Source organism: Gadus macrocephalus, chromosome 23 (genome assembly GCF_031168955.1).
Source record: "Gadus macrocephalus chromosome 23, ASM3116895v1".
NCBI classification, from domain to species: Eukaryota; Metazoa; Chordata; class Actinopteri; order Gadiformes; family Gadidae; genus Gadus; species Gadus macrocephalus.
Window position 1 is genome coordinate 17,115,542 of NC_082404.1, and position 11,585 is coordinate 17,127,126.

Here is an 11,585-nt window from a genome sequence, read left to right on the forward strand (position 1 = left end):
CACCTGATGGAGAGAGACAGAAAGAGACAGACAAGATATTGTTATAGAATCTGCAGATAGACTGGACCATGACACAATTTTTTCCTAAATTGACCAATGGAAAATGCAAAACCCTGACCATTCCATTGGGATTAGAAACATTGGGATATATTGGTATTAATTCCCGGACTGCAGCTGTAACATGCAATTACCACAACTCACCTGCTGCACGCTGTGTTTCACTAGAGGGAACTGGAGGGCTGGATGTTGCTTGACCTGCAGGCAGTGTTTCACTGGAGGAAGCTGGAGGGCTGGATGTTGCTTGACCTGCAGGCAGTGTTTCACTGGAGGAAGCTGGAGGGCTGGATGTGGTGCTGGATGTTGCTTGACCTGCAGGCTGTGTTTCACTGGAGGAAGCTGGAGGGCTGGATGTCTCTAGACCTTCAGGTTGTGTTTCACTAGAGGGAGCTGGAGGGCTGGATGTCTCTAGACCTTCAGGTTGTGTTTCACTAGAGGGAGCTGGGGGGCTGGATGTGGTGCTGGATGTTGCTGTACCTGCAGGCTGTGTTCAAACATACAGTTCAACAATATTGTTACACCACTGCATTAAGTCCCTTGTAATGCTACTGCATATAAGGTAGCACTGTACAAACACACTTTATATAATTTGCCTAAGACCTTAATATAATTATTTACAAGGTGTAATTGTAACATTCAACAATAATAACAATAATAATGACAACATAGCGGTGTATCATCAAATACAAAGAGACCACAAATAATTGGCTGAACGTACAACCTCCAGAGGAAGGAGAGGTGAAGATGGGAGACCAGATGTCCCATCTCCATCAGCTGGGGACATCGGTGGAAGATCCAAGACAGCTATAGAGAAGATAAAGTTCAGACGATTACAAGCAAAAATGTGTAGCTGCTTGGTGGATAAAACAGTTTCCTATTGGACTAAATTGAAACAGCGCTCATCCTTGCTCAGAAACAGCTTTTTCGGGGAAAATGTATCTTGATTGTTTACAGTCTGCTAATAATTTGCTGGCCGGATCAAAATGATACATGGGCTGGATGTGGCCCGTGGGCCAGCAGTTCAATAGGCCTGCCCTACTTAAACCCTTCTAAATTACTAAATAGATAGATAAACATTTGACGAGTCAAACCCTGCTGTGTCTGAGGGTACGGTGATGAAGTCAGGAGGTTTAATCCTTAACACAGACAACTTCCTCAGTCTTGTCCAGCCGTGCTCCCTCACAAGAAGGACCTGGGTCAATCTGACCAGATGGTTTCTGGGGAAGCATTGTTACACTTCAGGAGATGCAGACGGGTGTTATATGATGGTCGAAGTACCGGATTGAAGGCTTTCTTTTTTTTTCCTAAGAATAAAAAGAGTTAGATTATTAATGGCTTCATCTCGATAATTTTTGTGATGTCACACAGTCCCACATCATGAATAAATGACCCAGAAATAACCTCACCAACTTTCTTGACAAAATCTCAGTGAATGAATGTGGTGTACATTACTATTTACCAGATGATGATGCCGATGATGATAATTGTAAGGAAGACCCCTAATGTGACCCAATAAGTTCTTCTGGATCTCTCTGAAACAGAGAAGAGAAGTTGATAATTACTTCCATAATAATAATAATGACAATAATAATAATCATGCGATTTATTATTATTTTAATTTATTATTATTATAATAATAAAAATATATTAACCAGAGATGCACAGTCAAGTAGCTCAAATCCTTGTCAACAATGTTTAAATATAATGTATAAACTTTTGGCCTAGTGAAAAAGGTAAATGGACATTTTTACATTTTTTGAGTATTGTAAGCCCGATAACGCTTTCCCAACACGGATGGTGTAGCATCTTAAAGATTGCTTTTGTATTTTCACCAAGACCCTACCTTCAACAGGGTCCTCCAGTATCTTCAGTTCAATGTGGGTTACGTCTTCTCCGTCTGCGTACCTGAGAGTACACCTGTACGTCCCTTCACTCTGGGCTGATGAGGTCACATACAGCAGGAGGCTGCCTGATTCAGACAGGTCTCTTACATGCTGCTGCCACTCTGTTTCCACCACCTTCCCTTGTCCTGCTTGTCTTCTGAGGATGGTCTGGTTGCGGTTGAAGGTCCAGGTGATGTCATCGAGCCCCGAGGCGTCACAAGCGAGTACCACCTCACTCCCGGGAGCACTTTGCATTGGAGCTGAATTAGATGGACACACGATTGGACAAACAGACATATTAGATATTGTTATGAAATCTGCAGAGATTTTGGACCATGATAACCTTTATCCTATTTTGACCAATGGAGAACGCATATCCCAGACCCATGATGTCAATGGTCAGATTTTCAGCGGAAAATGAATAGACGTTGCACACAAACATATTTTCTCGATAAAAATATGAAGCAGTACTCTTATGTTAGCTATTTAAGAGGTGGTGGTTTCCCCTGAAATTGAAACGACTCAATTGGATCGCAACAGTTCTAATCAACGCTTTACTACTGACTGTCTATCTGATTTTCAAAGACTTACAGCGTAACCTCAGTGTTGCTTTCCTTCCACTGTGTTCATTTTGGACTGAGCAGCTGTAGACCGAGACTGTGTCACTGTAAACAGTCCTTAAGGAGCCGCTGATGTCATAGAGTCCCTGGTCATCTTCATGGACCTCGGTTGTGTTCTGGAGGACAGTAGCCGGGCGAGGACTGACAGACCAGGTGAGCTGTGGTCTTGGGTAGATTCCTCCAGACTTACAAGTGACAATGTTGTTCAGTAGCACAATGTCCACTCTAGTAATAGGAGCTGGATCAGGAGCTGCAGCTGCAACGACATGGTACCGCATTAAAACAAGGAACTCAAAGAGCTATCGTTTTCCCAATAGAATGTTTTTACTTATTTATAAAACAGGACTTGAACTCACCTCTCACTGTCAGGATGACGAAGGTCTCCTGGTTGTACTGTGAAGTGCTGGCGTAACACAGGTACCTGCCCTGGTCCTGGAGGTTCACCCTGGTCAGACGAAGGGATGCGTTGCCCCCTGAGATCTGGTCATGGAACAGGGAGGTCCTTCCTTTGTAGAGAGGGTCCTGGTATCCCAGTTGGTCCAGTTCATCGTAGTAGGAGTGGACCTGAACGTTCTTCCCACTTATCCTCACCCAGTGGAAGATGGTATCCCTGTTTGGCTGGAAGCGGCAAGGCAGCACACAGCTCCCCCCAAACACACAGCCCACCTGGGTGTCTGGAGATCAGAGAACAGGGGGGTGTTGGGTCCATGGATCTTCTGGCCAATCGATTTTCGTTTTAAAACCAGGAAATGGAAAACGGATAACGAGCCGTCTCCCGTCTCCCGTCTCGGAGTCGGAAAATGGGAAACGAGGAACGAACCTATTTCCCATTTCCGATTTCTGATTTCAAAACGGGAAACGGGGAACGGGTCGTTTTCTGTGGTTCGTGTGCGTGGTTATTAATGGAAATTCGGGTAAATAAAAACAGGGGCAATTTTCCATCACTGATTTTGCATTAATCTGACCCGGAACTTGATGTCTTTTGTCAGTGTCTGTTAATCATGGCTACCGTTGATGAAGTTGGACATTTAATACACGAAATGAGGCAAAGCGGCATGTCTTATGCTGACATTTCAGAAAGACTAGTCGCTGAATTTGGTTTGCAGAGAGAAGTATTCGGCGATACTGCTCCGAGCATGATTTGTTGAGGCGTCCTCTGTCAAGCGACCGATTAGAGGTGGCTCGCGCGATTCATGAGGTAGGTTAGTAGCCTGGGCGAAAGCCGACTGCGCGGAGCCAAAATGTAATGATGGGCAAATTAAGTTTTGTTGAAGCTCAGATCCATATAGGCATATTGTTTCAAAAATTGGGTTAGTAGGCTACTTGAAGTGTCAGGGCCCTCTCATGTTTGCAATTAAATGCGCCCAATTCGACAAGACGTGACATCCTACCCCCGAAAATATTGGACTGAGCTCAAACTTTTGCACACTATACTTGCATACATTTGACATTTTACGCAACTTGTATTTTTTGGTGATCAGAATAAATCCTCTTCTCCTTGTTTTTCATAAATTATGATGATGTGTGTGTACCTAGCCTACTACTGCTATTAATGAAGATGGACGTAATGCAGTCAATCTAGCCTTTTCCCGTCCATGAGAAATGTACTGCGTATTCGGCAGTGGGTTAGGCCTATTTATCCTTTGAAATAAGTTATATCTCATGTCATGTGTATGTGAACACTTAGGCCTATGACCTGTGGGTCTTATGTCTGCTAGCGTTTTGGAGTGCGCGCACCCAGTTAAAACAGGTGCCGGACTAAACGCAATCGAACAAAAGAAGAAAAAGGTCCGCACACTGTTCTGCTCCCAGTTTATTATACACAACGTTTCGACCAGTCTGGTCTTCGTCAGGTGTAGGTGTGAGTTTGTGTTTCTGACAGTTCTTTTAATTTTTAAGTTTTAAAGACTCTCAATCAGGGGCGGGCGCAGTGCGCCGATGAATGACAGCTCCACACTTCATATTTAAAACACAATAAAAAAAGAATTGGGCCTACACAAAAACCCAAATGAATATGAAATAAATTACATAGCCTATGCTGAAGAAAAAGGAACACCATTCAATAGAAACAAAGATGACAAGTGCACAAATATAGGCCTAGGCCTACAGAAATAGGCCTATGTTGGCCTATCACCAAAACGGCGAACGGGCTGGAGAGGGCGTGGTGAAACAGAAGCCTGTGTCCAAGTAGCCGTGTTGCCTCATACCACTACACTATCATTGCCAAATGTATTGTAAAATCTACTAAATGTTTAGTATGTCAGCATTAAAAGCAATTTTCCCTGTGAAAGTGTAGACCAATTCACTGAAGGACAAACTAACATGTTGCTTTGTCTTTTGCTTCATATGCATTTACTGTAGTTAATGCAATAGGCCTACCTTATTTCAACTGAAACACCTTATCATGTTGCTTCACTATATTTAAATCATGTACTTATTAGTTCATACATGTGTAAATAGTGTAACAAATCACGGATGCGTAATATGGCTTTTTATGAATAAACACTAAACACAACTCAATTTCAAAATGGCACGGACTTTATGCCCTGGTACAAGTTATCTCGAACAGACCGTTACCGTCACACAGCTGTAAATGCAGTCCCAACACAAAACAACTATGCGCCCGCCGCAAGTCATTATGGGGCGACTATGCCGGCACGTTAGAATAGGCCAGTATATACTGAATTAAAGTAAATTCAGCTTTTTTCAGGTCCATATGTGTACGTGCTGATCTGGAGTCAGTTTGGTAGGATTTGGGTATAAATGGGTATAAATTTTTATATTTAAAGATATTCATGTAATTGCCATGCAAGATTGGTTAACCCGAACCAGCGGACAAAGAATTCAACCCGCGGCAACACTTCAAAAGTAGCCCAATTCCGCGGTAAAACCGTGTACCTGGCAACACTGGTCATCAGCACATACAACAGAACCAGTTCCGGGTCATATTAATGCAAAATCAGTGATGGAAAATTGCCCCTGTTTTTATTTACCCGAATTTCCATTCATAACCACGCACACGAACCACAGAAAACGACCCGTTCCCCGTTTCCCGTTTTGAAATCGGAAATGGGAAATTTCGTTCCTCGTTTCCCATTTTCCGACTCCGAGACGGGAGACGGCTCGTTATCCGTTTTCCATTTCCTGGTTTTAAAACGAAAATCGATTGGCCAGAAGATCCACGGACCGTGTTGGAGCCCTATTCATTAACTTTATAAGCAGGTCCATAAGTAATACTCTGATGGAGATAGCCGTTTATGAGTTACTACTCGATCAAAGATTATCTTACATCACTCATAAAAAATGACCTTTAGACCTCTGTAATCTGAGAGAGTGAACGACGACTAAATCCTCTTAACTAATCCAGAAGACGGACTAATGTCCTCTTATGCCTTTTAGAGTTAGTTTTTTGACCAACTAAATATCAAGCATAACAAACCAAACATAGAAGAACTCTTGATATTAGGTCTGTCAGAGAGCGGTTTATATTCGGTCCAGTTTACCTCCCTGAACGACGACCAGCCCCGTCAGTAACACGACCGCCTGAACCACAACACTGCCCAGTGCCGTCATTGTCTCCGTCTTCCTCTCTCAGCCTTCTAAATCAGGGCGTTTCCCAAAACAGTCAGGAAGTTAGCATTTTGCCGACTTATTACTAATACCAGTTGTACTAGCAGCAGCCGAAGTAGGCCTACTAGGCCTAGTGTTTCCCAAAAATCTCCAGCTAACATAGCAATACTAGCTGACCTCTTCGTTGATAAACTGCGTGCTAATCGGATGAACAGAGTCCTGAAGGGAGTTTCTTCTTTTTTTGTTTCTTGGCAGATTACAACTTTTTTTTTAGTATACCGCCACCAACTGTACAGGTGTAATACTGCACGTCGTATATTAAATAAAATAAAAAATAAATGAAAGAAAGAAAAATAGGCTCCCTTGTCCTCCCCTTTTTTTCAAGTAGGCCTATATCATGAGTTGAGTTCTCTCCTTCCATTTCCGGCCATATTGCTCTACATTTCTCACATGCATAAAGTACATGGTCTAAATCTTATCTTCGCATTCTATGCATATTCCATTACCCTTGCCTACCTGATCCAAGTCTGGTGTAAACCACTCCTTCCCTTCTGCTTAATATTGAATTAAACATGTCCCTCCTACTTTATGTCTAGCATTAAGTTCTTCTTCCCTTTGCCAGTTTTGTATGATTACGGATTTAATTGTTGATTTGGCTTAACCCTTCCCCATTGGAAAATTAATTGCTATCTATTTATTTTCCAGAATCTTTTTTGTAATTTTATCCGCCTCTTCATTTCCTCTAATGCCTATAAAAGCTGGAACCCAACAAAATTGAATAATGATTGCAAGGTTTCTGAGTTGTAATAATAAATGTCTCATTTCAATAATCAAATCTTCCCTTGATGAATGACCTGTGTCAAGGCTATGTAAAGCTGCCATGGAATCTGTACATATAACGGTTCTCAATGGCTTAACTTCCTCAATTCACCTATCTGTTATTATTATCCCAGTCAGCTCAATAGAATATTCAGATAGAAAATTATTTAACCTGTAACCATCTCTTTTGTCAAATTCTGGAATATATACCCCAATACCACAGTGCCCATTTTGTGGATCTTTTGATCCATATATATATATATGTTAACATACAGAAAGACTTTTTTAAATAACACTGGCAATATGCGGCACATTTTTTTTCATTTGGATAGCCTACTCTCTCTTTACTTCCAATAACTGAAGGCAGAGTTTGGAGTTGCTGGAGTCAATCAATCATTCACATGCGGAACCCTCAATCATTCACAGGTGGAAGCCTAACAAACTTTGATTTAGACCACATGCTTGATATAGGCCTACAGTTGTGGTTAATATTCAACAACTTCATTGTATCACCTATTCTTTACATCGACATTAAAACGATATCGGAAATAACTTTATTTTTTAAGATTAGTAGCCAAGCCCACTTGAAGCGCCGGGATTATAGCCTATGCGGCATAAGGCCGATTTTGGACTGTGTTTCTTCAGGAAATGATCAATAAATAAGAAATAGACTAGCCAGGCTATGTCTCAAGCCTATCATTAACAAATTAATTAAATGAAATGAATAGGCCTATATCAGAAGACATGCCAAAATAAATTGTTGACGTGACATTTATCATATTATGATTTACATGTACACGTTTTGACAATCAAACAAGCTCAGAACAAACAATATAGTGGTTTAGGCCTTGATCTGTGACTAATTGTTTGTTTTATAACCTTCATCATGGCCCTCACCGATATTGCTGCTTCCAATTAATTAATGAGATCCATTCATTAAATTGAATCAGGTGAAGATAATCTTTGGCCAACATTATTTAAGGCCATTCTCTGTTGACAGGACAGCCTATAATAACTATGACGCGTACACCAATTTTTTCCGCACAAGAAATGTGCACATTAGGGACGGGGTTGAGAAGAAAATCCTTTCCTCTACTCTCCGGAGTTCGATTTCTAAATGCCGTCAAAACGAGGGGTTGGGAGGAGGTCGGCGAGCGGGTGAACGCAGTCGGTGTGGGGGGTGTGAAGGCTCGATTCCACCGGACGCGAACGTTACGGCAGCGGCACGTCTTGGCCGCGGTCACCGCAGCAGATGGGTTCCACTCTAATCAATGAGACCATTTCCACAGGGCGCGGCTGCGGAACGTCTCAGCAACGTCCCAGGAGCGGCTCGCCGTGCCGCAGCGCTATCATTCCGTAGCATTTCTATTTTTGCCGCAAGCCGTTGCTGAACCGCGTCAATTTCAACAGAGCAGATCGATCAGGGCAGGAAGTGAACAAGTAAAAGCCATAGAGCATTCCGGTCAATTTACAAAATAAAACACAATAAATAAAACACCAACATTATTACTTCATGACCGGTGGCACCAGGTCAGCAGTCAATCAATCAAAGGGTCTCAAATCATCTTTTTTATAAGAACAATGTCAGAAAGGACAAAGCCTGGCATTTAATTGCAGTAGTTTTGGGAGTGGAAGGTGAGTAGGCCTACATTAGGTTTAGGATTATCGCGGGACCTCGTGATCTCGCGGGAATACGGCTGGCTCGCAAGGCAGCGTTGCGCTGCCGTAACGCGCCCGGTGGAATCCCCGGGTCAGGCATCATAACTCTGAAGAGAGCGAGAGAAGACCGGCTCTGGCAAGGTCAGTCTTCCAGACCACGCCCCCTTGGAGGAGCGCGTAATTGGGGTGCTGGGCTCCGAGGCACTGGAGGGAGTTAGTTAGTTCCAGAGAGGTTTGAGGTGCTCCGAATGCACACCCAGCAACGGGACAACCCACCGTCGACGTCAGTTGCGGAGACAACCCCCGGCACATCACAGGCTCTGGGCCCCGTTTCCCGATATCGATGGATCTTCGCTCGTAAGATCATTCTCCCGATGGATCTTTCGAACCATCGATAATTTTTTTGGAGCGTTTCCCGAAACTCCTCTTAAAGGTTGCGTAGGTGATTCGCTTTTTTGGCCATTTTTGCAAAATTACTTGAAATCCTTATCATAACCCGCTTACAGCCACTGAGTTAGAAGTACTGACATGAAAATTAAACTTGTCAATCATCTGTGGAACGGGCAGGGCTCGAAAAACTCCAGCCAATCATTTCCATTGCCACCGAGTTTCATTGGACAGTAAGTACGTCAATCAAACGGTCGTACTGCACTCCCCCTCCCCCGCGCCCCGCGCGCGACCCCTTCGTGCAGTACTCGTGACCCAGAGCTCGTGACCCAGAGCAAGCTCCTGTTTGTTGTTATCCTGCGGTATCTACTGGAACTAGTTAATCCACATTTGGACCTAGCAGTAGAAGACAATTTCCATGGCAGACAATACGCCACCATCCCCACCACCACCACCACCAGCAAAGAGAAGGAAAACTCTTTTTCAGAGAGTAATTGATAATAAAAACGTTGAAAGAGAAAAACTGAAATCAAGAATAATCCTAGGCGCTGCTTTCGAACGTTGGCGGCAACTGAAGGACGAGAAGGGTCTAAAAACCGATGCTTGTGTGGCGGTTGACATAGTTTCAAAGTTGATACCGTTTATACTCGGTAATACCGGTGTTGAGACGAGTGTATTACTCGGTGTGAAAATGTCCACACCGCAGCAACCCTAGTGAAAACCAGGACTTCCAATACAATTATATGAAACAAACATACATTTTCTAAAAATAGTAATGATTTATGTGACCGTTTAATGTTTATAACATCTGGTGCAACCATAGCCGCGAGAACGTATTCTCAGCAGGGGGTGCTGGAAAAAAAAAACTCAGCCTGCACTAGACTCGCAACTCGTTACATTGATAAAAAAAGATATATAGCAGCGCAGCTCAATTACACCAGTGCATGCGCGCACAGTTGAAAATCGATCGTTGTGTTCACTTTCTTCACACCATGGTTCACATCCAGCTGCTCACAGAACAAGTTTAGCGCACCACCGCTACCCTCACACTTTTTCATATAACCTTTTTTCAGCACTAGGTCATATGAGCATTAAATAAATGCTGCGTCTCAAAATGCCTTGGACAGCAGCGAGGATGACTCGCTTTGCCACGGGCCGAAACAGTTCGGAGCGACCACAGCCAGAGCGAACACAGCGGGGCAGAGGAGTGTCAGGAATAGTCTTTGGTGTACACATCAGTACGGCCTATTTGCACTACTGTTTAGTGGCAATGCAGTGTTTTATTCTATGCCTTTTTATTTTCGTATATTATTTCAATGAATACAATTTATTTATTCATAAAAACAAGATCTGGTCTTCAAATCTTTTTTCCAAATATAGGTCGTCCCCATTTCCACTGCAGGGTGCGGAACGGATCGGATCGCAAAGGGGCGGTAGGGAGGGGGCAGTATAGCCCAGCTCAGTTCCGAGGTCGCGTTTCCACTGCCGACAGTACCCTTGGTGGTAGGCCGGATGTCAATCGCCGCGGCAGCTACGTAAACATCGTAAACAACGTCTTCCTCCGCAAGAATGCAGACGAACGTCTCCACCTCCTTGTTCGCCCAAGCAAGCTTTTTACGCGACATGTTAATTGTAAAGAATAATACCTCGAGGCTACTGTTTGTTTGTTTTTATCCCCGCGTCACCCGGAAGTGACGATTCTGTCGACCAATCAACGGAGGGGGGGTGTAGCTAGAATTCCAGGGTACCCTTTCAGGCGTCTGGTCTCGTTTTGGGTACCGCAACGGAGTAGTCCCTAGAATGGGGTCGGAACGGGTACGGCAAAGTCCGGGTCACGCCCACTTTTGGCGGTGGAAACGCGATCCGACCCGCACCTTTGCGATCCGATCCGTTCCGCACCCTGCAGTGGAAATGCGCCATTACAATGGGGTTTGTGTTTATATTCGGACCAATACGGTACAGCGGGCGCTCACATGACGTTAAGCATTTCCTGGTGCATAATGTGACGCTTCAGAACCTAAAATCCCGTTTCTCCCCGTTGACACGACAACACATAACCGGCGTTTTCAGAAATCTCCACTTTGGCCGGAGTTTTTAGAAATGATCGTTTTCTGTGATAAGACAGGGCCTCGGACAGGGGGTGTTGCAGCACCCCCAGCACCCCTACTTCCCGCGGTACTGGGTGCAACTTACAGCTGAATAGAGTGGCGAAGTCACGCCCCTTCCGGTAGGGCTCATGGGACCTATGAGATCGAAAAATATGAATGGGTGTCAATGGAGAGAAAATAATTATTTTCTGGTCCCGGTCTTTATATGCCCTGGATTACACATATGTTGTTTGTGGATTTAAAGGATAATTTTTCATGCAAAGAGTTCGACCGTTTATTGTGCAATTGTTTAGATAAAGGCTGTAGAGAAAACACAACGAGAAAGACTACACGGCTCGTATGTGACGTCACGCTCCCTGCGACTGGCGTGGAGAAGACCGACAATCTTCCCATCGGCATAACTGAAACTCTGCACGTGCCCCGATTTATAATGGTTTTCACCTCTTTCGATGCTTTTATCCTCCCCTTGGAAAAAGCGGTGA